General features: G+C 37.1%; 1 long non-coding RNA gene across 1 annotated transcript; it reads right to left on the minus strand.

The window, feature by feature from the left end:
• Window positions 1-5,909: 5,909 nt before the first annotated feature.
• LOC147493825 (uncharacterized) lies at window positions 5,910-14,318 on the minus strand. The gene is made up of 4 exons (XR_015198981.1): window positions 14,202-14,318; window positions 7,205-7,316; window positions 6,506-6,598; window positions 5,910-6,104 (listed from the first exon to the last, which is right to left on the minus strand). It is a non-coding gene; the product is annotated as an uncharacterized LOC147493825 (long non-coding RNA).
• Between the last annotated feature and the right edge of the window lie 12,033 nt (window positions 14,319-26,351).

Genomic DNA, 26,351 nt, shown 5'->3' on the forward strand with positions numbered 1-26,351 from the left:
GATACATCGTGTTTTTAACCTTAGAGGTACGTTATTTTACGATACTCCCTCCCACCTCTATCTCGAGGCTACTATTTGACTGGTCTATCATTGCGACTTTGTTTAAGTGCTTAAACCAACCTCAACGAAAGGTCTTGGAGAATCAACTAGAGTAACAGATCTTCTAAAAGGAACTGAGGAAGAAGTCACCGCTCGAACTGGTGCTGATAAATACGGCAATCCCAAATTGACCGTCGATCTCCCGGATACCAATAATTATGTCGCTCCTTTATACTTCTTTAAAAGTACCGTCCTTCAAGGTCAAGATTCTTTATCTCCCCACTCTGTTATGCCATGTAAAACTACTCCATGTCCCTTACAGCCTTGTTCCTATGAAAAAGTGCTTAGAAAAACTTTTGATTCCACTGAATTACCTGCTAATACTCATTGATGTTATTTTGAATATATGTTTAATGGTTTTAAAATGACTAAAGATCTTTTTCCTCAAATCAAACAAGAAATTCCCATTTTATAATTATCCTCTTTTAAACAATGTATTTGATCAACATTGCTTATTGTTCACAGATATGGCATCTCGCATTCCCCAAATTCTAATCAAATCATCGAAATCCCTAGATAAGTTTCTGCTTCAGAAAAAACCAACCGATGGCAGTTCTTCCCAAGCTCCCACTTCTTCCAAAGATAAAAATGTCGACACTGGACTTCATTCAAAAAAAAGAAAAGAACATTGCCATATTCCAACACCACCAGCCTTGAAACCAAACAAAACTGCCAAAACTTCTACTACTGTTGCACCTGTTAATATTCCCTCCAAATCTTCAACTATCCCAGCCAATACACGAACTACTGCTTCTGATTCTTCTTCTTCTTTTGGTGATTTCAAAGTTCAACTTGTCCTTCGAGATCAGACCAAAGTTCCCAAGACTACTTCTCTGCTATTTGAACCTGCGATACTGGGCCTCGGAGAAGCTCTCATGCTGAATACTATACTTCCTCGAGATAGGTCAGCAATGACTAAAATTAGCATAGATGAACGATTCCAACTTCTGTGTTCATCTATTGAAAAAGTAAGCACCTATCATTCCCTTTATTCTTATCTTAATTTACTTATTCTATATTCATTAACCGTATCTCCCTCCCAGGTTAAATTACTGATGTGGGTCAATTTGACAGTGAAATGGCTAGCTTCCACCGATATAGGGATGAGAATCAACAACTGAAGAAGGACAAAGACAGTCTTGAACAATCTCTTGAGAAAGCTAAAAAAGACCATGCTGCCGAGATGCAGAAATATTTTGCTGAGCACATGGCGTTGCACCAGAAACTGAACAACGCTTTTCAAGCTATGGAGAAAGAACTTGCTCAAACTAAAACCTCCCTCGCTACTGAAAAAGCTAAATGGGCAGCTGAATTGGAGAAAGCCCATTCCAGAGTAGTTGCTTATGCTGAAAACATGCAATACTGCGTGGACACCATGAAAAGCTTCAAGCGATTTCTTCATGTTGATATCATTAAAGAAAAAGGGCTTGATTCTGATAATGAGAGCGAGCTGCCCTCTGATATTGGTGCGTCAGATGCTGATAATGATGTTGTGGATTCTACCTCTCTTGCAAATAAGGCTATCGATAAGGAGATATCTACTCCACCTTTTAATCCTGACTCCCCCCTTAGTACTCCTAACATTTTGGATGATCCCGACATTCGAGCTTACCTCAATACCTTCTTAAGACTAGAGATCTTGCAACAACCCAAATCGAAACCTCAAAACAGCTCTAGTTTCTTTGTATTGTTGTCTTTGTAACTATAATGTTGATACAATGATGGGCCTGGCCATCTATATTTCTTTAAACTCCTTTTTGAAATATGTAACTACAGTTTTTGTGTGCTTCCATATGCTTATATGTGTCAAAAAACTTTTGATATTCTTTCATATAGCCTTAACTGATGCTTATTAACATTTTTACACAGTACCATCGACATTCGATACCACTCCAACCAAAAATAGTATCGATATTTAGTAAATATTTGAAAACCAATTTTGAGTTTCGATACCACTCCAACCAAAAATAGTATCGATACTTAGTAAATAGTTGAAAATCAATTTCAAATTTCGATACCACTCCCACCAAATATAGTATCAATACTTAGTAAATATTTGAAAATCAATTTTGAGTTTTGATACCACTCCAACCAAAAATAGTATCGATACTTAGTAAATATTTGAAAATCAAATTTGATTTTCGATACCACTCCCACTAAATGCAGTATCGATACATATATATCCTTATTTTAAAAAAACGAGTTTCGATAACACTCCAACTAAAAGAAGTATCAATACTTATATATATATATATATATATATATATATCTTTATTACTCTCTGCCATGCATTAAATATAGCAAATAAATATTCTTTTGACCAACAAAGTACTATCTAACAGGCTCAAACACCAACATTGATTGACCTAAACCATGTTTTTAAAGCTTATCTAATTATCATTCAAACTTATAACTGTCCCGCGCACAAACAACGAAGAAAAAAGCTTTTTCGTACCACCTCTTCGTTTTCACGCTCGCCTAGCATTAATACTCCTCTTTTTCATACTAATCAACATTAAACACTCTTGTTCGTACAAACTTTTTCTCGTATAAAAACCCTTTAAAACCTTGATTGCTTTCTTTAACCAAATTCCTATTCTCCACTGATCCTATCAAACTCTTTCCACCTCCTTCACAATAGATTCCAAAACTTCCAAGAAAACCAGAAAATAATGTTCTTTCTTGATCCTTAACTCCTCACTGACCTTCCCAACAGTTTCTCTTTCTCACCAAGATTTCAATCAATGGATTCGATCAAAGAAAAAGAAAACGAAAGACAAAACAATCGATCTTTGTCTTTGAACCCAGACGACGCCAATGTAGTGATCAAAGAAACTAGCTTTGATTGAAAAGAAATGAAGAACTAAAGATGAAAATAAAGATTGAATCAAAATGAAAATGAATTTTGTTATTACTGAACAGTATCGAATACAATTTTTTTTTTCTTTCTTTCTCTCTCGTTCTTCTTTTACAGATTTGTGTAATGATTTCAGAATGAATGATCTTCTTCCTTTCTAGTCTTTATATATTGTTTGAGAAAAGCTTTGACCAATCACCAACTGCCGCGTGTCCATACCCTTCTTCTTCCTTCATTTTCCCGTCTTAAACATGCAATTTACCAACTCTAATAACCATTATCGATATATCGCAATATCTGGGCTGGAATATCGGAGTGACGATATTTTGCCCACGACAATAAATTGCTTCCACACTTCACTAAGGCATGCTTAGGGTCCCTATCTTTCCAGTGGTTCACAAGTATAATTGTGCAGATAGGTCTCCAAGTAACTTCAAAGCATAGCGAAGTAGCGAACCACTGACTATGACACATGATCTGAGAGGCACTTACAATTTTCTGAATTTTACTACTAGAAACATAAAAAGAGCTTCAAAGTTTTGGTTTAAAGTGCTGACATTTTAAGAAGGTTCAAAGTCTAGTAAATACATCTTAATGAGCAAACAACTGACATTAATTTTTTATATGCCATGATCAAATCAGTACTCATGACCAATGCATGATATCCATGAAACCAAAATTAAAAATCATAGGATATGAAGATTGAAAATTTATATTCTCATCTGCCACAAGTGATGAAATATAGTACTACCGAATAATTCAAGATTCAAGGAATAACACAAACTCATGACCAAATGAAGTTCCATATCATGCTAAGATGAAAAGAAACTGAGTGCCATTTTTTTTTTTTTTTTTGTTCCTCTTGGTTTCTGTTCTATCTTTTTCTTTACTCCATTAAACAATATTGAGAAACTAAATGAAATGCTTATAAACTAAGTTACACTGACATGGATACGTGTGTCCATATCCGACACGGATACAAAGTGTCTGACACGGCAAAATAATTAAAATTGTGATATATGACATACAATATGTGTCTGTGTCGTGTCCAACACAAATTATTTTTAAAATATGGCATGCCCATGTAACATAGCTAATGAACAACCACTTCACCAACAAAACACGGACACCACTTAGGACACATTCTCATCAATTTTCCTCAAAGAGATGTCGAACATCAGCATTCCCTTAGACTTTAGGTTAAAAACATTTGAACCAAAATAAATGTAAAAACAAAAACTTCTAAAAAGAGTATATTTTCTGACCCTATCAATACAATATACCAGCCATAAGCTTCTCCCATCTCTTGAATTACAAAATCCTTTTAAGCTTCTAACTTTCTAAGCATATGATTAATCTATGAAAAAATAGTTCAATCATAATACTTGGACATACTTTCTAAGGGTGCAACTTATAGATGGTGTGAGACTGTGTCAAGAGACCGTCAACCAGAACAGATCCAACACATAATTTTACTTTTCATTAAGCCATTGCACGAAAAGCTGTAAACGTCTTCAATAATCACAATCTAATAAAATCTTTTGAGCCTCTCCACTAATAAAAAACCCCAATAAACTAATTTTTATCTCCTTTAATTAGCCAATAAAGAAAAAACAATGAATTCTTAACAACCTTTACATACATTTTTTTCTCAAGCTTCACATCTTATTTTTTCCAAACGTATGGGTATAAAAACAGTAAAAAAGATATCTACAACTGTTTCAACTGAGGAACTCACAAAAATAGCTATAGGAATCATCCAACAGGATGCTGTATGAAGTAGATCTACATCACAAACATTTTGATTGCATTGTAGAGCATGGTAACAAGGACAACGTTCTACCAACTCCTTCCACAAGAAACCCCCAACAATTCCTCATATGACATTCAAGTCATGGGCATCCGCAACAAAATTTTTCTCCAAGTTATCAACTGAATTGACAAAACAAAAGCTCTCCACAACCAAAAGACAACCATGATTTTATATTGCTTAAGCGATAAATCTATACCATACCCCTTTCACTCTATTTAGATAATTAGTAATTACACGTGAGAACCTCAAAACAGCACCTACAACTAGAACTACCTAAAAACTCCAATTCAATCCCTAAGCCCGTATATTATGAGAACCGCAAAATGTATAACAAAATAAAATTTCCTTGTGAACAACCAAACCCTGCAAAATGACATTAAAATTTACATAAGTTTTTATCCAACAATAAACTCTTAACCAGCAAACAAACCTAGATGCCAAATCCTTAATCAATTGTTTCAGCTTCTAATTCAATCAAAAGGTCAAACCCTCAATAGAGATAACATATTTCACACAATTCACATCAAAATGTCAAAAGTGCATTTCCCAAATCAGCCAATTCATATACCATAAAGTTTTACTTGTTAAAATCTACGGTGTCGAATATTCATATTACATATAAGTTGGTGTTCACCACAGTAATTCCACCTTTGTCTATGAATATTGACTTAAAACATTCACTTTATGTATAGTTTGGTATTCACCACAGTGAACCAACTATATTCTTAAATGTTATAATAGTGACAATAATTGTTATTTGTTTATTCGATTGTTTTGAGTTACCCACAGGTTCTTTCAACACAAATGGTTTTACTTCTCGTATTCATCAAAAGACATCTGACGCATACATTCCATGTAATACATGAAGTAGCTCCATTGATTAGTAGCACAAAAGTTTACCCACAGGTTCTTTCAATGCAGATGGTTTTACTTCTCGTATTCATTAAAAGACATCTGACGCATACATTCCATGTAATACATGAAGTAGCTCCATTGATTAGTAGCACAAAAGTTTATGCCCTACTATGAATATGGGCATATGGCACTGCAAGAGGAATTTGGACATATTATATGGTCCTAACATGTGGTTCAGATGATAGCAACCATATGTCTACGGTACTCCTCTAATAGAAACATATCTATTCTGAAGAATGTCGATATATACCGAATACTTCGAGTAGTAAAATACTCCACAATCTGAATGCATTTACAATGTATGGCATAGGTAGAGTAATATCATGTCTTTAAAGACCAATTACATATTCATGCTACACAAACTTCCCTAGGAGTGGTTGTGATTTCAAACCTTACAGAAGAATATCTGCGCAACTTTCCCTGAAAATGTATGTTGAAATTGTATAAGTTAATATAATAAGGTAAGTATTGTAGTGACTTCTAAAGTATAAAGCAAGTAGCATGAGGAGATCTATCTTCAGTGCTATCACTCTAGCTATCATCTAAAATTGATAAGCACATCAATCACCATACACCTAAGAAAGATTTTTCTAATACTATGTCATCAAAGGATTCTAGTGAGTTTAATATCCCTTTGCACCACCATACACCTAAGAAAGATTAATTATTCTACTACTATCATGTTATATATTTGTTTTATACTTTATATGAGCACACACCCAAAAAATCTTTTTCATATTCAATATATAAGTTTCATGACTCTTTTTGCTTTACTCATAGGCTTGCGGTAAGTAGAATGAAATCTAAGTTTAGAACAATACCTTGGGTTGAGCACGATAGGTCACATTTGAGTCATATGCATCATTGCAAATGGCATAGTTCTTCAATAATTTCTGTATGCACCTCCTCCATACCTAGGAAAAAAAAACATGTACACAATTTTAAATTATAAGAATTGATTTATCACATGAACGTGCTCTTCGATGAATTAATGCATACAAAAGAGTATTCTCTTTTAAGAAAAGGCCTTCACCTATTTTTAGCTATGTGCTAATACATGATATTTAATTAACTATGGTAATTCTAATCAAAGAATAGACACATTTGAGTTAACTGAAATTCTTTAATGGTGCTTTCTCTAATATCAAAAGCGGAGGATTGGTGTGATGGGTTACTTTCACAGCAAAGATCACCTAGGAAATTCATATAGGAATTAAACAAAGCTCTTGAGCATAAGCATCACATCATTGCCAATTTTTTTAAAAAAAAACTAATTCTTTAGCAAAAAACAACAATCCTGTGCAACGCATTCAAGTCAAAGAAGTACACCTTGATTGCGTACTTCTTTAGTTAGACGTTTCATGATGGCATGGACGGAGACTAAAAAGAAAGAATTTCTAAGACAAGAAGGAAGTGATTACAAAATGATAATAATAGGACCTAATTAGATAATTAGTTAAAATGAAGACATGTCTAGATATGTAAAATCCGACTTGCGCCTTATAAGGATAAATTGTTACCTGAGTTGTGAATGTCGACAGTGCTAGCTATGTTGCCGCTACTTGATCTGTTAGCTAGCTTAGCGAACCCCTCGAAGGTCATAGTGCAGCCTAACTTGGGATCGCTAGGTAACTGTTTCGACCCCCACCTACGTGGCAAACGTCCATTAGTAGGGGTCTCTATTTTATTCATTTAATCAACAGGGCTAAAGCCCAATTCGCAATGTCATGGATCAATGTACAGGCCCATTAACTCATGTGGCTAAGGCTCAGCCACATGGCTTGCCACTAATGTACGTTGATTTATGTCCAGATTCATTTCTTATCAAAGAGATAGTTATCAGTTGACAGTTATATTCTATCATAATTACTCAAGATACAAGATTACTTGAGCTACAAGGACTCTCTACTCTACTTATATAAATATCACATTATTTTTCATAAGGAACTACGTGGAAACTTGATCCCTAGAGAACAGATCTTGGGTACGTAGGCAGCCATTATTTGGTTCAGTTTCATCTCCCCCCAACATCAAATTCCTTTGTTTCTTAGTGCGTTCTTTACCATTGCTCTCGTTGTGTTGAAGCAGTTTACTGCCGAAACATAATTGGCACCGTCTGTGGGGATTTTGAATCCATTATCACGTGAAACAATCAAGATGGTAAGCACAAGAAGCAGACCGAACATTCAACATATTCCTCCTGCCAATAGGAATCGCAACCTTCGAAATTCAAATCGGCCAATGCAAGAACTGTTGAACAATCAAGTTGCTCCTAGTGGTAAGATCAATTCTCAATATCCAACCGTGAAAGCAACCGCCACCACCACCACCCTTCTCGCTACCGCCACTCCTAATACGGGTTGGCGTGAGTTACGACGAAGTCAAAAATTTAAAATAGGAGCTTGAGAAGGAAGTTGGCAAAGAGGCAAAGGCGGTGGACGAGGCTGCAAATTCAACAACATCGCAACCACGAAGGGGCTTCCAAAGTGTATGGGACCGTCTTGAAGATCCACTTCATCGTCCTCAACAACGTGTTATTTCTCAAACACAATCAACCAATGCACACTCTAAGAGTAATGACCCTATTACCCGTACTTATGGGGAGAATCGGATTGGCAGGGATAACTACTACCCTAGACATGTCCGATCTCAAATGGAAGGAGATCCTGGCTTGCATGTTCTATTGTTCAAAAATAAGTTGGTCTTATGGGGTGGAGATGATCCGCTCGTATGTAAGCTCTTTCCATCAACTCTAAAGGGAGAAGCATTACGCTGGTTTAGTGAGTTGCCTTCAAGATCAATTCACCAATACAATGAACTAGAAAATCAGTTTGTTAATCGTTTCGCCACAATTGTAAGGCGCCAAAGGATGTCGACTCACTTCGAACATCAAGCAACAACACGTGATGAAAAGTTACGTAACTAGGTTCTGAAAAGCGGCAAAGATCGCCCGCCGCTAAACCCAAACGCCCGAAGAAGGCGTCAAAAAAGTATAAGGAAAACCTTCATCCCGGACCGACCGACGAAGAAGGCCGACCTCGCAGATTTTATAAAAATTGTCATCCTAGACAGTCCGACCGGGCCGGGGAAAAAGGCGTCCGCAGAAGAAAGTATAAGGAAAACCTTAATCCCAGACTAGACCGACCTGACAGGGAAGGCCGACCTCGCAGATTTGCGGAAAATTGTCATCCTAGACAGGTCTGACCAGACAGGGAAAAAAGGCGTCACGGAAGAAAGTATAAGGAAAACCTTCATCTTAGACTAGACCGACCTGACAGGGAAGGCCGACCTCGCAGATTTGAGAAAAATTGCCATCCCAGACAGGTCCGACCAGGCAGGGATGGAAGGTGTCACAGAAGCAACTAGATGGAAGACCACAATCCCAGACAAACTACCGACCTAGATAGGCTGGTTACACGCAAAGAAAAAGACAATCTCCAGTCGGACCCGAACGTGTGTACCGCTTAAAATCTCTAACTTTTGTAAGAGGTAATGGCAGGTGTTATTTTCCACATAAGCTCGACCGGGCGCGTCTGTCTGTTTAAATCTTCTGGATAAAATGGTTTTCACCCCACTTAGCACGAAGTCCCTTTGATGTAACTTCCCACTCATCATAAAGGTCATCCCGAACCTTAAATAGCTTGTCCGATTCATCCGTATCCGTTGCCACGAATTTCCGAACTGGTGAACGCCACTTCGGGCTTCCAACGCCTATCTTTCATGGATGCTTCTTCAGGGTACTACCAGATATCTTTGAATGTGGATAACCAAGAGTTCACCGCCTTCATCACCGACCAAGGCATTTTTTGCTACACTATTATGCCTTTTGGTCTGAAAAATGCCGGTGCAACCTACCAAAAGCTTGTCAATACAATTTTTTCCGATCGGCTGGGAAAAATAATGGAGGCTTATATTGATGATATAGTCATTAAATCGAAGCATATTGGTGATCATCTTTCTGATCTTCAACTTGTTTTTGATAGGCTTAACAAGTATAACATGAAACTCAATCCGGCCAAATATTCTTTTGGCCTCTCTTCTGGAAAATTTCTGGGATTCCTCATGACTCGTAGAGGTATTGAGGCTAATCCTGATCAGATACGCGCCGTTATTGATATGCCATCACCAAAAAAAAGAAGAAGAAGTTAAGGAAATTCAACGACTTACTGGTAGGCTTGCCACTCTTCATAGATTTATTTCTAAATATTCCGATCGTTGTCATCCCTTCTTCTAGACTTTAAAAGGGGCGACAACTTGGAACGTTGATTGTGAGATGGCATTGCAACAACTAGATCGAGAAATACTTGGTCAGTCCTCCTATATTGACAAGTCCTTCAACGGGTTAACCTATTGGCATATACCTGGCAGCTACAACTCAAGCTGTTAGTGCTGTTCTTTTCATTGATGATGGAAGAATCTATGGAAGACATTCTGCCGCCAATAACTGGGGGCGACGAAGACCAACTTGAAAATGCAATTCCTAAACCCATTGACCTATGTATTGTTTACTCAGATGGGTCCATATAAAATCTGGGTCGGGAATTGGATATGTTTTTGTTAAACCCGGCGGATAAAAAAGATTGGGAAATATGTGCGACTTGGCTTCGCCGCTTCAAATAACGAAGCCGAGTATGAGGATGCCATTTGTGCCTTGAGAACAGCTTTGACACTGGGGGCGCGAAAGCTCCAGTTATACACGGATTCTCGCCTTAATGCAAATCAGTTTGGTGGGTCTTTTGAAGCAAGAGATGAGCGTATGGCGGCTTATCTTAGTTTGATACATAGTCTTGCTCGACAATTTGATAGCATCTCTATCACTCAAAGCCCCCGAAATGACTTACGTCATGCAGATTCATTGGCTTATCTCTCCACCGCCGTTAGAAGTGAAGGGTCAAGGCACATCACTTTTGCAGTCATCTTTTCGTCAGTTTACGTTTGAACATTTTTTACGCTCGCTTAGTTCATTACTATCATTACAAAAAAATCTGACGAAGTTACCACATTTAGCTTCGTCAGTTTACGTTTGAACGTTTTTTACGCTCGCTTAATCATTACTATCGCTACAACAAAATCTGATGAAGTTACTACTTTTAACTTCGTCAGTCTAAGTTTGAACGCTTTTAATCATTACTATCGCTACGATAAAATCTGACGAAGTTACTACTTTTAACTTCGTCAGTCTAAGTTTGAACACTTTTAATCATTACTATCGCTACAACAAAATCTGATGAAGTTACTACGTTTAACTTTGCTAGTCTAAGTTTGAACGTTTTTACGCTCGCTTAGTTCGTTAATATCGCTATGACAAAATCGTTAAATCGCATTTAACTTTGTCGGTCTAAGTTTGAACGGCTTTTACGCCGCTTAGTCCATTACTATCGTTCCGACAAAATCGTTTTACCACGTTTAACCGTTAGCCTAAGTTTGAACGTTTTATGCTCGCTTAGCCTAATTTTGCAAAGTTAAGTACGCGTTGGGGCGTTTTTCTACATGGGGGGCGTCTCGTTCTATTTCATTTCAATTACATAAATCTACAACATTGTCGATTATTCGCGGTATGTTATCGACCGACAACAACAATATTCAATAGCAAACTCATCTTTATTTTTATTTTTTCATCAAAGAAGTTTTAGCTCTACGATATTACATTCACAAATTACTTAATCAATTGTCTTTGTCAATTGTCTTCACGGTTGTTCGATTAAATCTTCGTTTTCTTCTTGAAATCTGCATTAGTTTAGCTAAGCGCGGGAGTTAACTATCTTCCGACTTCATTATTTTTTCTAAGGCAATCGCGTGCCGATCTTTCTATGAAAAATTTTACGGCGAAAATTTTAAAATCGAATTATTTTTCTAAGGCATTGTGCGATCTTTCTCTGAAAAAATTTCCAAAGCGAAAATTTTAAATCGACATCGTTATTTTTCTAAGGCATTGTGCCGATCTTTTCTGAAAAATTTCCGGCGAAAATTTTCGTCCGGTTTCATTATTTTTCTAAGGCATTGTGCGATCTTTCTCTGAAAAAAATTTGAAGCGAAAATTTTCGGCGGTTTCATTATTTTTTTAAGGCATTGTGCCGATCTTTCTACAAGAAATTTTCCGAAAATCAACATCATTATTTTTTTTCTAAGGCATTAAGCCGAACTTTCTCAAACTTTTTGATAACCGTCGTTTCTCCGTCACGGTAAAATTAAATTACGTTAACTTTCTAAGTGAAAACTTTATTTAGCTTCTTTATTATTATTATTTTTTTTTTTTTTCTCGGCATTGTGATCTTTCCGTTCGAAACTTTTTCAAATCAATATCTTTTTGCTTTCGTAATTCCGCCGTTTCAACCTCGACAAAAAAAAAATATTTTTATCGATCTTTCGGACTTAACCAAAATTTTACGATAATTGATAAAAATATATACTTACATATCTATTTTTCGACACGGCTTTGTCATATTCTCCACACTTTTCTCCGTTTTCTTAAGTCTTCTTTGGCCGTGCGCCAAATTTAAGTTTTATCAAAACTCAATAATTTAAGCTTAATATCCTAGCTGATCCAATTTGAAGCTGCTTGATCCTGAGCTAGATTATGCCGTGGCCTCGTGTAGTCATTATATCTGTCACCTTCTTTCCACCTCACCAAGTCTGCGATCGTCATCGAGTTTTCTTCTCGAGTATTTTTCACCCGTATAGTACGGTAGTTCTACCTGAAAAAATAGAAAAGAAAAACAACGGGTCGGATATAAAAAAAATCCGGGTCAACTAGCTCACAAATCGGCCATGTTAACAAAGGGCGTATGGTGCCCCTCCTTTATTAGTATGCACCATATCATGTTACTTGTATTACTTTTTCAAATAAGAGGCCATCACTCTCATCGGTATCACCAAGTCCAAGTCCATGTTCACATTCGAGTGCTCTTTTCATTTACAAAAAGTATTTGTTTCACTTTGACTTGACATACTTCTTCACACTTTTAATTTTTGAACTTCTGTTGTTATATCTTTGCAATGAGCCCACATACCTTGCCTCTTTTCCTGTTTTGGCAGTCCTCTTTATCTCCAAGAACTAGCCTATTTTCTTCCAATTCCAATGAAGTAATTTCCTTCTCATTGCCTCTAGTGGCGGTCGTCATTTCTCTCTTGCTGCAAGCCCATAGTGCTTCTTTAGGAGGGGGGGTTTTCATGAATATATTCATGACTCAATTTCCCAAAAAATAGAAACACCACAGATAGAGTGAGGAGACGATGACCCTTAGTTCTTGGGTTCGAACAAATATTTCAGGCCAAATATCTTCTCTAAATTAGCGGATAGGTCCATTGCATGAGTTTTGTAGACGGATACATGACTTCCCGAAAAACTAAAGATTTTGGTATGGAATACTCATTTGCCATCCATCTGTTCTATTGAGAACGTGTTCCATCATTAGTTTCCGTCTTTTGTTGAACTAGTTTTACATTGCAGGTTGGACTCTTATCTAATCCGAACTCTTGTCTAATCCAACTTCATCCCTAATCTCAATTCTTATCTTCTCCACATTCTTATCTCATCCAACACTTTGAGTCCAAGTAGTATTTAACTTCCTTTTATTACTATTATTACTATATTGCCCCTAATTATATTTTCAACGGTATAATCCAAGTATCGCTATTCGTTGTACGCCTCGTCGAATTCAAATTTAATTATTATTATGACGCGTTGATGGTTTTAAGCCACTTTCGAATTTTTTGCAATTTTATTTCCGTGCATATTTTATTTATTTTTTTTTTTATTTTTTTACGTACATTTTCGGCCATCTTTTATTTAACTACATTCGTCCCGTATCGTTATTTTGACATTATTTCGTTCCCGATAATTCACTAATTTTTTCGGATATCAATTTTCCAATTTTTTCTTTTCGCATACGACACCGTTATACATTCAGCTCATTTTTCCGATCGTTTACGTTCACACTACACTTTGTTATACACTCCGGCTTACTCTTTTATTATTTCCGTTTTCCGTGATTTATCTTCTCTTCTTTGCCATGTGAACTTTGTTAAGCGACAAAGAAGTGATGTTCGACCCCCACCTACGTGGCAAACGTCCATTAGTAGGGTCTCTATTTTATTCATTTAATCAACGCGGGGCTAAAGCCCACTCAAAATGTCATGGATCAATGTACAGGCCCATTAACTCATGTGGCTAAGGCTCAGCCACATGGCTTGCCACTAATGTACGTTGATTTATGTCCAGATTCATTTCTTATTAGAGAGATAGTTATCAGTTGACAGTTATATTCTATCACAATTACTCAAGATACAAGATTACTTGAGCTACAAGGACTCTCTACTCTACCTATATAAATATCACATTATTTTTCATAAGGAACTACGTGGAAACTTGATCCCTAGAGAACAGATCTTGGGTACGTAGGCAGCCATTATTTGGTTCAGTTTCATCTCCCCCCAACATCAAATTCCTCTGTTTCTTAGTGCGTTCTTTACCATTGCTCTCGTTGTGTTGAAGCAGTTTACTGCCGAAACAGTAACTTTATTGCAATTATATAACCTTGTAGTTTAGAATGGTGCACTTGCTTGGTGGCAGGCATAAAGTCATCTTGTAACTGAGACATGGATATTAACATTGTTGTCTAGACTTTCCAACGCCTTTAAAGAAAGAAAGAACAGAATCAGAAATAAACCAAATTGAAAAGCTCAGATATAGATTTAAGGTAATGCAAGTGAAAACCTTTTTTGATTACTTCTTGACATTATGCACAAAACAAAGAAAACACATGCATTGATATTATATAAGTTTTGATCATAAGTATATATTCAACAGAAAGATTGAATTAAAGCTTCACATGAGTCTAGTCATGAAACTTATACAGTGTGCACGTCTAGTCAATAACCAATGTGCACAGCACGGTCACCTTATAAACTACCCATGCTATGTCAAGGCAATATGAAAACCTCTAAACTTATTCTTGAGAACAATGGTCAAACACTTTCTCATTTTCTAATGTATCTAATTTAGTTCAAGAACATGCCACAGCCTGAGCAGTCCTTCCTAACGTAGAGAAAGCAATCAGTAAGGCCAACACAATCACCATACATTTTGGTCTCATTACCTCTAACTATAGTGGGTGAAACCTACAAGTACCATAGTGAATTTAGCTAAGGGCTAAGACCATTAATTATTGATCGAAACAGAAGAGAAAATAGTCAATATGAAGGAGGAAAATAAATTTAGTAGTGTAGAAATTGATTGATTATACCGTCAGGCTAAAAGTTGATTGAGGCGACACACGCGTGTAAACTTTGGATGTGTTAAATCCTAAACTTTGACGTCCAATTTCAAGATGAAATCACAAAAAGAACAACATAAAGTTTAATAGTTTATGAACGTACAAATCAAAGTCCTTCTTCTCATAATAAGAAAAGCAGATGCATTTAATCTCTTCTTCTAGGATTTAGATACCTCTGAACTATGTAGAAGAACTGTAGCATCCCTCGTATCATTATAGTTAGAAAAAAAACACTTATGCATGAACTTCCTCTTCTTAACAACATTTCAACTTTAGTAGAAATAATAAATCACTGATTTAGTTTCAATGTTCCCTTCTTTGTTGTTTTTTTCTCCTACTCAGTGAGGCATTGCCACAAACACTTAGACCCCAAATCAATTCAACAACTATTACTAATTGAAAATAAAGAAGGGAACAATTGAAGAAGTTGTCAGAAAGATATTTTTTACTTCAAAATCACTGAGTAGTAGAGCATTACTCTGAGGAATTCGCGAGTGATTAAAGAAACCACAAAATTAGCAAAAGATTTCACCTGAAAAATTCCTCGCCAGACCCCAAAAATTTAATGAGGTTAAAGAGAGAAATTAATGACTTCTCTAGGTGTCTGACTTGTTGATGGCAGTGGCCAAGCTTACAGAAGTAAGCCAGCGAAGAGAAGAGAGAGAGAGAGATTAATCCATAGTGTTTCGGGAGGGCGAAGGGGGGTTTTTTTTTTGTTTTGATTTCTCGAGCTCAAAACAGGTAAACTTCCATTTTTGTCTCCTGAGTTTTCGTAATATCCCTGCTGACATGGAGCCTCAAAGAGCTTGAAAAGGGACTGCTATTATATATATGACACCATTGAACATCCCACAATTAATTGTCCATTGGTTATTTCTAACTATGCAAGTGATCAAACCATTTAATGCATTTCTAACAATGCATGTCAGATCATCAAAAGCGTTTGAGAGCGCCTCACATAATAAAAAGTTAAATGAGGATACGTTTCAGATATAATTCCATGTACTAATATATGTGTAGCTTCCTTACTCCATTACCTCTTGCCTCTTGGCATTCAACTTTTTTTATTGGTTTTCTTTTCCAAGAGGGGTGTCTAATTGTCTATATGTAATTTATACCAACGTATAACATATGGATAGGAGCACAACCAAAAGGGAAATTTACACAAAAAACACATGTATATATATCCTGGCTCCTAAAAGGACCTTAAAATAAGTACCAAATCTAAAACAACCCACAACTCCACCTACAAAATTATTTAAAACCTAATTTTTTGTGCATATGATCTACTAACTATAAAGAACATCTCTACAAAAATTCAACTTGTTTGACAATTGTTAACATTGGCAAAAGATTATTGCAAAAACTAGACATTTCTGGACCGTTAGATATTTATTCAAAAGTGGACAACAATTTTTATCTAAGTTAGAGGATATCAAATGTGTTGAATTTTTATAGAGATGTTCTTTGTAGTTAGTAGATCATATCCCCACAAAATTAGGTTTTAAATCATTTTGTAGGTAAAGTTGTGGGTTGTTTTAGATTTGGTACTTAACTTGGTACTTATTTTAAGGTCCTTTTAGGAGCTAGGCTCTAAAAATTTAAATAATAATATATAATAATGTAATGGGGAAGAAGTTATGCGTTACTAATGATTGTAGATGTTTTGAGGATGCAAAAATGTTATATATCTTACCTAGCCAAGTTAAAAAGTAACACTTGATTGCCTTACTATTTAGACCTTGTACGTTCGTTAATAATCACCCTATTAATAATCAACGCATGCTTGTAAAAATAATCTACAAAAGTACCTTTGGTTTATCCTAATAATAATGATACATTGTTAACCCTAACACTAACATCCACGGATCGATGATAGAAAGTTAAGTTGTCCATCATGCATATTAGCGGATTTGATGTTTAAACTCCCTTCCATGGTAAGAAAGTTAAAGTTATTATAGGAAAAATCACTGGAGGGGCTATAGCTATTGATGGATAATAATATGGTGTCTTTGCTTCATTCATGAAATTTACATGTCCATGTCCAAATGAAATGGAAATATCAAGTAGGATATGCATAAACTAACACATGTTGTTATCTAACTACCAATATTACCATATTGACACAAACAATTAGTAGTGGAGGTTCTAAAGTCAAATTGAGAAAATGAGTTTGGAAAAACCTGTTGTCTACTTGTACCTTGGAGTTTATATCCAGTTCTACCCAGCAATCATCTAGTTAAAACCTATTGAGTTGTCAAGAATAATAAGACCAAGTACATATTAGCACCTAACAACTTTTGATAAGCAAAAAATGATACCTAGGTTTATGTAGTCATAACCAAGGACAGAGAGGCTAGTAGACACCATTGCATCAGCTGTGAATCAAGTAGGTAAGAACAAACCTAGATAAAAAATGACAGCGGTATTAAATCTATTGGTAAATGCACCTATCCAATCTCCTTCCAATGGGTAGCGATTAGAGAAAGCGAGTGATCTCATCCTAGGTCCGTCCTATTATCCTCCCCGGAAAGACAAAAATTTCCTGGGCTTCTGCAACCAAGCCGACAACTTTACTAAAAAAAACACTTAAAAAGCTACATTTTTCGTGCCAACATTGATGAGTAGAGATGTGTTCATGGTTTCAATTAATTTTTTAACTCTTTTTTAGGAATTAATAGAGATCACACCCTAACTACCACATATATTGTTATATGGGTTAGTTGAGTAAACCACAAAACCTATAACTAAAACATTTTTTTAAGTAGTTAATATTAAAAGAAAAGTAAGTTATGAGTGCCCATAACTTAATCTGTTATACGGATCACTGGTTTTATTTTTTTGGGATTAATTAAGAAGGACCTTAGGTGTTTCATTTAATCCCACTGGATATCAAGTAGGGTTCTAAAGCACTACATTGAACATAAAAAACCCTGTAGCAACATACAAAGACTGAACAGTAAGGAATTATCATACTATATACAACACCAAAAATGCTAGCACCCACCCACCAAACCCGTAGAGTTTAATAAGGTTGAAGAGAGAAATTAATGACTTCTCTAGGTGAGTGACTCTTTGATGCAGTGGCCAAGCTTACAGAAACAATAATTTAATGATCTCAAATGTTTAAGAGAAGAATTTAGACAATAAAAGAAGCTCGCCTGCTAATCACGTCATCTAAGTATTGAAATAAATTAAGCTATACCTATTTCTTACTAGGATGTTATTAAATCAAACTTACTCAAGTGTGATCATGATCAATTACCTAAAAACTGATCAAGTAACATGGTTGGGATGATTAATTTTATAGTTACTACTCAATTTACAAAATTTATAGCCTCGATCAAATTTTTTTCTAAAACATAGTTGTTGGAGTTATCCCTCACATGAGGAGAAAAGAAGTCCAGCTTGCGTGGAGAAGCCTGAGCGTGCACGCGCTCAGATTAGTCTTGCTCAAGGCGCGACCCGCACCCATGCCGTGGACAACCTTCAGTGTTTTAGAGGTGCCGACGACTTTGGTCTTGCCCAAGCACTGCTACCCATGCCTATTTTAAAATGCGGATTTCTACTTTTGCGAAACCGCGAGTTTGCAATATAAGGTTTGGGTTTTTGGCAAAACCTAACACATGCTGAGACACGAAAATACACAACACACAAAGAGGAAATCCAATCTTGAAAGCAATCAAGATTGAGAGAGAACCTTTATAGAGAAACAACCCTGTAAAGAGAGATGAGTGATCTAGTAAGGTGAGAGACTGAAAGGAGTGATTGTAATCTTCCTTCCCACTTTATAAAAGGATTAGTTCTTGTGGAAGTAGGTACCATTGGGCGAACCACGATATATCTTTGTGTTGTGGTATGCTTTTACTGCTTTACATTATTACATGTTGTTAATAGTTGTTTAGCGAGTTGGGCATGTTAGTTTGGTTGTAGGGAATATTGAGATTGTTGTCTGGAGTTGTTATTGATCCTAGTACAAGTTATCTGTGTAGTGGGAATCGATTGGTATCGGTGTTAAATCCTAACAAGTGGTATTAGAGACTTGGTTAGATTAGCCTATTAGCCTAGGGTGTTATCCAAATCTTGGTCGGAAGGTGTTTGACAAAACTCCTGAGAGAAGATTTGAGTTTAAATAACTTGTAGAGATGGACAATTCTGTGAACACTCGCATGACGAATCTGAATAGGAAGAACTACACCATTTGGAAAGTCAAGATGGAAGGTTTACTTTATTGCAAGGACTTGGCACAACCCATTGAGAATTGAATGGAGGAGAAAGACCATAATCGGTTGCTGCGGCTGAGTGGAGCAAGCTTGACAGAAAAGCAATTGGGTACATTCGACAGTGGATTGATGACAGTGTCTTTTACCATGTATCCCAAGAGACTACAGCTTTTGGCTTGTGGAAGAAACTCGAAGACCTCTATGAGAGGAAGTTGGGCGGAAATAAAGTGTTGCTCGTTATGAAGTTTGCCAACACAAAGTACCAAAAAGGTTCTTCAATGTTTGAGCATCTTAACGAAGTACAGAATACCATCAATCAGATGTATTTGATGAAGATTAATTTGGGAGACGAAGTTGAGGCTTTGTTTCTATTAGGCTCTCTACTCAAAAGTTGGGAGACGTTAGCAGTCTTTCTACATAGATCAGCCAAGGATGAAATCGTTTCCATGGAGAAGGCTACCGTGTCTTTGTTGAATGAAGAGACTAGAAGGAGTTCAAAAAGCAGCTCCTCTCACACAAAGATCCTTGTCACAGAGAAATGGAGGAGAGGTAGAAGTAGAAAATCATCTCATTCTAGAGGTGATGATAGAAGTAAATCTAGGGGTGAAGCTAGAACTCCTAAGACAGAGAGGCAATGTTACTATTGTGCCACCAAGGGTCACTTCAGGTATGAGTGTAGAACACTGAAGAGGGATGAGAAGAATAAATGTGTACATGAAGACATGGTACAGAGGAACAAAAACATAGGCAGATATACTACCGCACTAGTCGACGATCTAGTGGGAATTGTGTTAGATTGTGGTGTGTGCTATTTTAGTACCTCAGGCCAGGATACAGAGTGGGTGATAGATACATGAACATCCTATCACGTCACACCGTACAGGGGATTCTTCACTACCTACAGTTGTGGTGAATATGGTGAAGTGAAGTAACAATGGAGTCTCGAAGATTATAGGCATTGGTGATGTTCATGTAGAAACCAATGTCGGCTACACCTTAACACTCAAGGATGTAAGATATGTCCCTAACATTCGGCTAAGCCTAATTCGGTTGGGAAGTTAGATGACGATGGCTTTGTAAACTCGTTTGGTAACGGGGTATGGAAACTGAGCAGATGTTCTATTGTAGTAGCCAGAAGGAAGAAAACTTGCTCTCTTTACAAGACACAGGCTAGTTTGTGTAAAGCAAAAGTGAATGTGGTAAAAGAAGAAGTTTCCTCCGAACTGTGGCACAAGAGACTGTGTCATATGGGCAAAAAAGGGATGGAAGTTCTTGCTAAGCAAAAGGCCTTGTCAGACATCAAAGGTACATATTTAAATAGATGTACTCACTATTTGGTACGAAAGCAACATAGGGTGTCTTTACAAAGATTCTCATCTCACAGAAAGGACAATGTCCTTGAACTAGTGCACACACACTTATGTGGTCCTATAAAAGTGAAGTCCCACGGGGGAGCTTTATACTTTGTGACCTTCGTTGATGATGCGTCAAGAAAGGTATGGGCATATAGTCTGAAGACCAAGGATGAAGTACTTGGCATGTTTGAGAAATTCCATAGCATGGTGGAAAGAGAGACAGGGAAGTTTTTGAAGTGTATTTGCTCAGATAATGGGGGTGAGTATAATGGGCCGTTTAAAGAGTATTGCCAGAGTCATGGGATTCGTCATGAGCAGACCATTCCCAAGACACCGCAACAGAATGGAATAGCCAAGAGAATGAACCGTACCCTTGTAGAGAGGATGAGATGCATGCTATCTCACTCTAAGCTACTTAGAAGCTACTGGGTAGAAGCAATGCGTACAGCTGTGCATGTGATCAACCTATCGCCGTCAAAGCCTCTAAATAGTGATTATCCAAAGAGAGTATGGTCAGGCAGAGATGTTGATTATAGATAGTTGAGGGTATTTGGGTGCAGGGCATTTGTGCATATTCTGAAGGATGAGAGATCCAAGCTTGATGACAAAGCCAAGCAGTGCATTTTTCTGGGTTATGGAGATGAAAAGTTTGGTTACAAACTCTATGATCCGATTAACAAAAAGGTAATCTGAAGTCGAGATCTGTGTCCTTGGACCAAACCATAGAAACTTTGAGGAGGGAGAAACCTTGTTGATTCAAAACCAGAAGTTTGAGGAACGGGAAGACATTGAGAATGCATAGAACCATGAGTTTGAAGCTCATGATTCCTCTCATGATGAGATAGAACCTATTGATATAGAAGATGCAGATGAAGTGATCTTGTTGATTCAAAACCAGAAGTTCCTGATATGGAACGTGTAGAAGACATTGAGAATGCATAGAACCATGAGTTTGAAGCTCATGATGAGAATCCTATTGCTCATGATGAGATAGAACCTATTGATATAGAAGATGCAGATGAAGTGCATGAACCACCACCTGAGCAAGCAGAAGTGCATCCTCCTGAGGCACCAGCAGATGGGACAAGGAGGTCTGACAGAGAGAGACAAGCTTCAACCAGATATCCACCACATACGTATGTTTTACTATCTGATGGTGGAGAACCTATATACTATCAAGATGCACTTGAAGGTACATACAAAGAGAAGTGGTTGAAGGCCATGCATGATGAGATAGATTTTTTGCATAAGAATCACACTTATGAGCTAGTTGAGAAATCGGAAGGAAGAAAAATTCTCAAGAATAAGTAGACCTACAAAGTCAAGCATTAGGAGAATAATCCACACCCAAGGCACAAAGCTCGCCTTGTTGTGAATGGATTTGCTCAAAGGAAAAGGATTGACTTTGATTAGATTTTTTCTCCTGTAGTGAAGATGACTTCTATCCGGGTGGTATTGGGTATGACCGCAAGTATGAACCTAAAGGTTGAGCAGTTAGATGTTAAGATAGCTTTTCTTCATGGAAACCTTGAAGAAGAAGTCTACATGGACCAGCCAGAGGGGTTTGAGGTCAAAGGCAAGGAACACCTAGTATGCAAGCTGATAAAGAGCTTGTACGGGTTGAAGTAGGCACCGAGACAGTGGTACATAAAGTTTGATTCCTTTATGGCGAAGCAAGGATACAAGAACTCTGCTTCCGATCATTGTGTGTTTGTTCAGAAATTTCTAGATTGGGATTTCATTGTGTTTTTATTGTATGTGGATGATATGCTGATAGTTGGCCCAAACATCAACAAGATATCCAAGCTAAAGAAAGACTTGAGTAAGTCCTTTGAGATGAAGGATTTGGGTTAAGCAAAGCAGATACTTGGGATGTGGATCACTCGTGACAGAAAGAGTGGGAAGTTGTGGCTTTCTCAAGAAAGCTACATTGAGAAGGTGTTGAAGAGATTCAACATGGATCAAGTGAAGCCAGTTAGTTGTCCTCTTGGTGGCCAGTTTCGCATTACCAAAGAGATATGTCTAAAGGGTGAGCATGAGCAGAGTCAGATGGAAAAGATTTCTTATGCATCCACAGTGGGCAGCTTGATGTATGCAATGGTGTGTAAAAGACTAGATATTGCTTTCGCCATTGGTGTTGTAAGCCGATTTTTGTCAAATCTGGATAAGGAACATTGGGAAGGTGTTAAGTGAATATTGAGATATCTCAAGGGCATTTCCAAATCATGTTTGTGTTTTGGTGGAAGTAAGCACTTACTTGAAGGCTACACTAATGCAGACATGGCAGGTGATGTTGACTCGATGAAGTCAACTTTCAGTTAATCGGTTACTTTTGCAGGGGGAGCAATTTCTTGGCAATCTAAGTTGCAAAAGTGTGTTGCCCTCTCCACTACAGAAGCCGAGTATATTGCAGCCATTGAGTGTTGCAAAGAGATGTTATGGATGAAGAGGTTCTTCGCCGAATTAGGGCTAAAGCAGAAACATTTTGTAGTTCTATGTGACAGTCAGAGCGCCATCCATTTGAGCAAGAATCCGAGTTTTCATTCTAGATCCAAGCATATACACGTGCGTTATCATTGGATTAGAGAAGTACTAGAAGACAAGCATTTGTGTATCGAGAAGATCCATACCGACATGAACGGATCGGATATGATGACCAAAGTCATACCGAAAGGTAACTTTGATGTTTGCTATGCTACCGCCGGAATGGTAGCAGACTCCTCCTACTGATTTGGAAATTGCATGGAGGTATCCCCCGTCACTGTTCGGGAGGGGGAGATTGTTGGAATTATCCCTCACATGAGGAGAAAAGAAGAGTTCAGCTTGCATGGAAAAGCCTAAGCGTGCACGCACTCAGATTAGTCTTGCTCAGTATGACCTGCGCCCATGTCGTCGGACAACCCTTCGGTGTTTTAGGGCATCGCCGGCTTTGACTTTGGCCTTGCCCAAGGCGCGCCCACACCCATGCCTATTTTCGTCAGGATTTCTATTTTTGCGAAACTGCGAGTTTGCAATATAAGGTTTAAGTTTTTGGCAAAACCTAACACATGCTGAGACATGAAAATACACAGCACACAGAGAGGAAATCCAATCTTGAAAGAAATCAAGATTAAGAGAACCTTTATAGAGAAATAACCCTGTACAGAGAGAGGAGTGATCTAGTAAGGTGAGAGACTGAAAGGAGTGATTGTAATCTTTCTTCCCACTTTATAAAATAATTAGCTCTTGTGGAAGTAGGCATTATTGGCCGAACCACGGTATATCTTTGTGTTGTGGTATGCTTTTACTGTTTTACATTATTATCTGTTGTTAATAGTTATTTAGCGAGTTGTGCCTGTTAGTTTGGTTGTAGGGAATATTGAGATTGTTGTCTGGAGTTGGTATTGATCCTAGTACAAGTTATCTGTGTAGTGGGGAATCGATTGGTATCTAATTTACTGCAAGAAAACCCTTATTTAAAAAAACAAAATCGTCAATTCAGGAATCGAAAATAGAGTCAATAGATAGGAGAATATGATGTTTGTTAGATTTTTCCTAGGAGGAGAATAACATTCATGTCGTAGAACGCAATATTAGTATGATAAGACTATTGAAGATATGATATTGATAAAATACTTGACTTAAAGAATGAAGAAATTGATCGATGAGGACTGAAGTTGAGGTTGAAGAAAGAGAAGCTATGAAAGTTTTTGAGTTTATGTTAAGGTAATGAGGAGAGAATCTACTTTGACAAGTAAATTGGTAATCTTGTATCCTGATTTGAGAAGTACTTTTGGTCGTAATCTGACGTGGACACTCGAACGACTGCTATTATATATATAAAGATTTTTCAAACTCCGATCTTAAGGTTTGAAGACGAACCTTTGTATGCCTGTTTGGATGACCTCCCAAGCTTGCTTTGCATTTCTGGCTTTGGTAATTCTCTCATACACCGGAATTTCGATTGCTTGATAAATCTGGAAAAGTGCCTTGCTGTCCTTCCAGATGGACCTAACACCACTCCCCCGTCATGCATACACATCATTCTTTTAGAAACACAAACATTGAGAGTGAGATCGCAACAACTAACAAAAGTACCTTGTTCCCAGAAAAATGTCTAAGTCATAATCATGGATGCCTTTTGACCAAATTTCTCACTTCCTCCTACTTGATAAACATGTACCTTTTCTTCTGCTAAAAGTAATCAACGTGCTCACTAGAACTATTACACATCTCTAGATATGTCAACTTGTCCATGGAAGAAAAAATTCAAGTTGATACCTTCTCTTGAATTTATTCTTTTTTCTAGCTGTTATACTATTATTGGTTTCAACTTTCAAGTTACCTACCTCTTCGATCTGTTCAGTGTTCTATTACACATCTCTGATCAAAATGGCTTAAGTGTCGACATTGGAACATATTAGAGTTTCAAATTTAAACATTAATCCAATAAGAAAAGTAAATCCATTTTAGTGGAAGTGCATAGCTTAACAAGAATAATCCAAATCATTTGATAGTTGGATTCTTCTAACATAAGTTGTCGTAAAATCATTTGATAGTTGTGCCATTCATTTTCAAAATAAATGAGACCAATTCACCCAAACCTATCCCGTGTTTCCATTTGTCTTTATATAGACAGAGAAATTATCCAAATCATTTTGTCTCAGTTTAGAACATAATACATGTAAACTGTTACTTACCAGGATCTCAGAGATGACTCTGGGTTGTTGCAACGGTTTGAGGACGAAAACTAGAATTCTGGTCGTAACAACGATAAGCATTGTTTGTAAAATGAAGAGGGGCAGAGAGTAATCCAAGGGATTATCACCGTCCCACAATCCACTTGCAGTGATCATTCTAGGTGCATAACATACCACTGCACCATCCGATGCATTTTGGTGAATATCAACTGCCTGAACCGAAGTCATATAGACATCTCTTTATTTGTTGCTATCTTTTCTTCTTTAACACTGTAGGTAACCAATCTAACATTTAACTCTGTACGTAATCACTCTTACATGCATAAAGACATCACCATGAACACCTTAAAATCTTTCACATTCCCTAACAAACATAGTAGGAGAGAAAATTCAAAGGGAGAAGCAGAAAGAACTACATAAGAAGAAGAGAAAAAAAAAAAAAAAAAGAAGATGGTATTTGCATTGCAGAGTAAAAGGTTAAATGAGAGAGGAAGAATGGTTCAACGCACACTGTGGTTTTAGGTGGCCTAAAGATAAGGCAATGGAGCATAAGAGTCTCTTTTCTTCCGTTTCAGGTGGAGAGAAGTGGATGAGATAATTCCTCCTGGCAGTTAGATGTCTCATTTCCTTGGACCATTTCCTATAATTTGACCCCTAAAATTGTACGTTATCCAATTTCACTAGGAACTTCTATTATTTGTTTTCTCTAAAGGGTGAGCTTGTGCTTGTACGATTTGGTGGTGTTGATATTTATAATTTGAAATTACAATTTACGTCCTTTTCATTTCAGAGCATAGAAATTCCACACTGGACAGCAGTGCAAATACAGAAGAGCAGCATCTGATCCGAAGAAGAAAGAATGCACACCTTTAATAGTATATCATATATTGGTCTCGGAAAATTGTTGTAACCGAGTATTGCATATTTTGTTACGAACATTCAAAAAGAATGCATCCCTTGGAGACAACGCATCCCCTTCCAGCAAAAAAGAAGAACGCATCCCTTAAGTTTAATGTCAAATCATTTACAGCCACATAAGTGGTGGGAATCAGGTTTTGTGCAGTTTCTTCATTAATTCTAGTGCTAAAGAAAAAGAAGTATAATTTGTAAAAGCATAATTATCTTGAGACAAATA

This window comes from Coptis chinensis, chromosome 6 (assembly GCF_015680905.1).
Source record: "Coptis chinensis isolate HL-2020 chromosome 6, ASM1568090v1, whole genome shotgun sequence".
NCBI classification, from domain to species: domain Eukaryota; kingdom Viridiplantae; phylum Streptophyta; class Magnoliopsida; order Ranunculales; family Ranunculaceae; genus Coptis; species Coptis chinensis.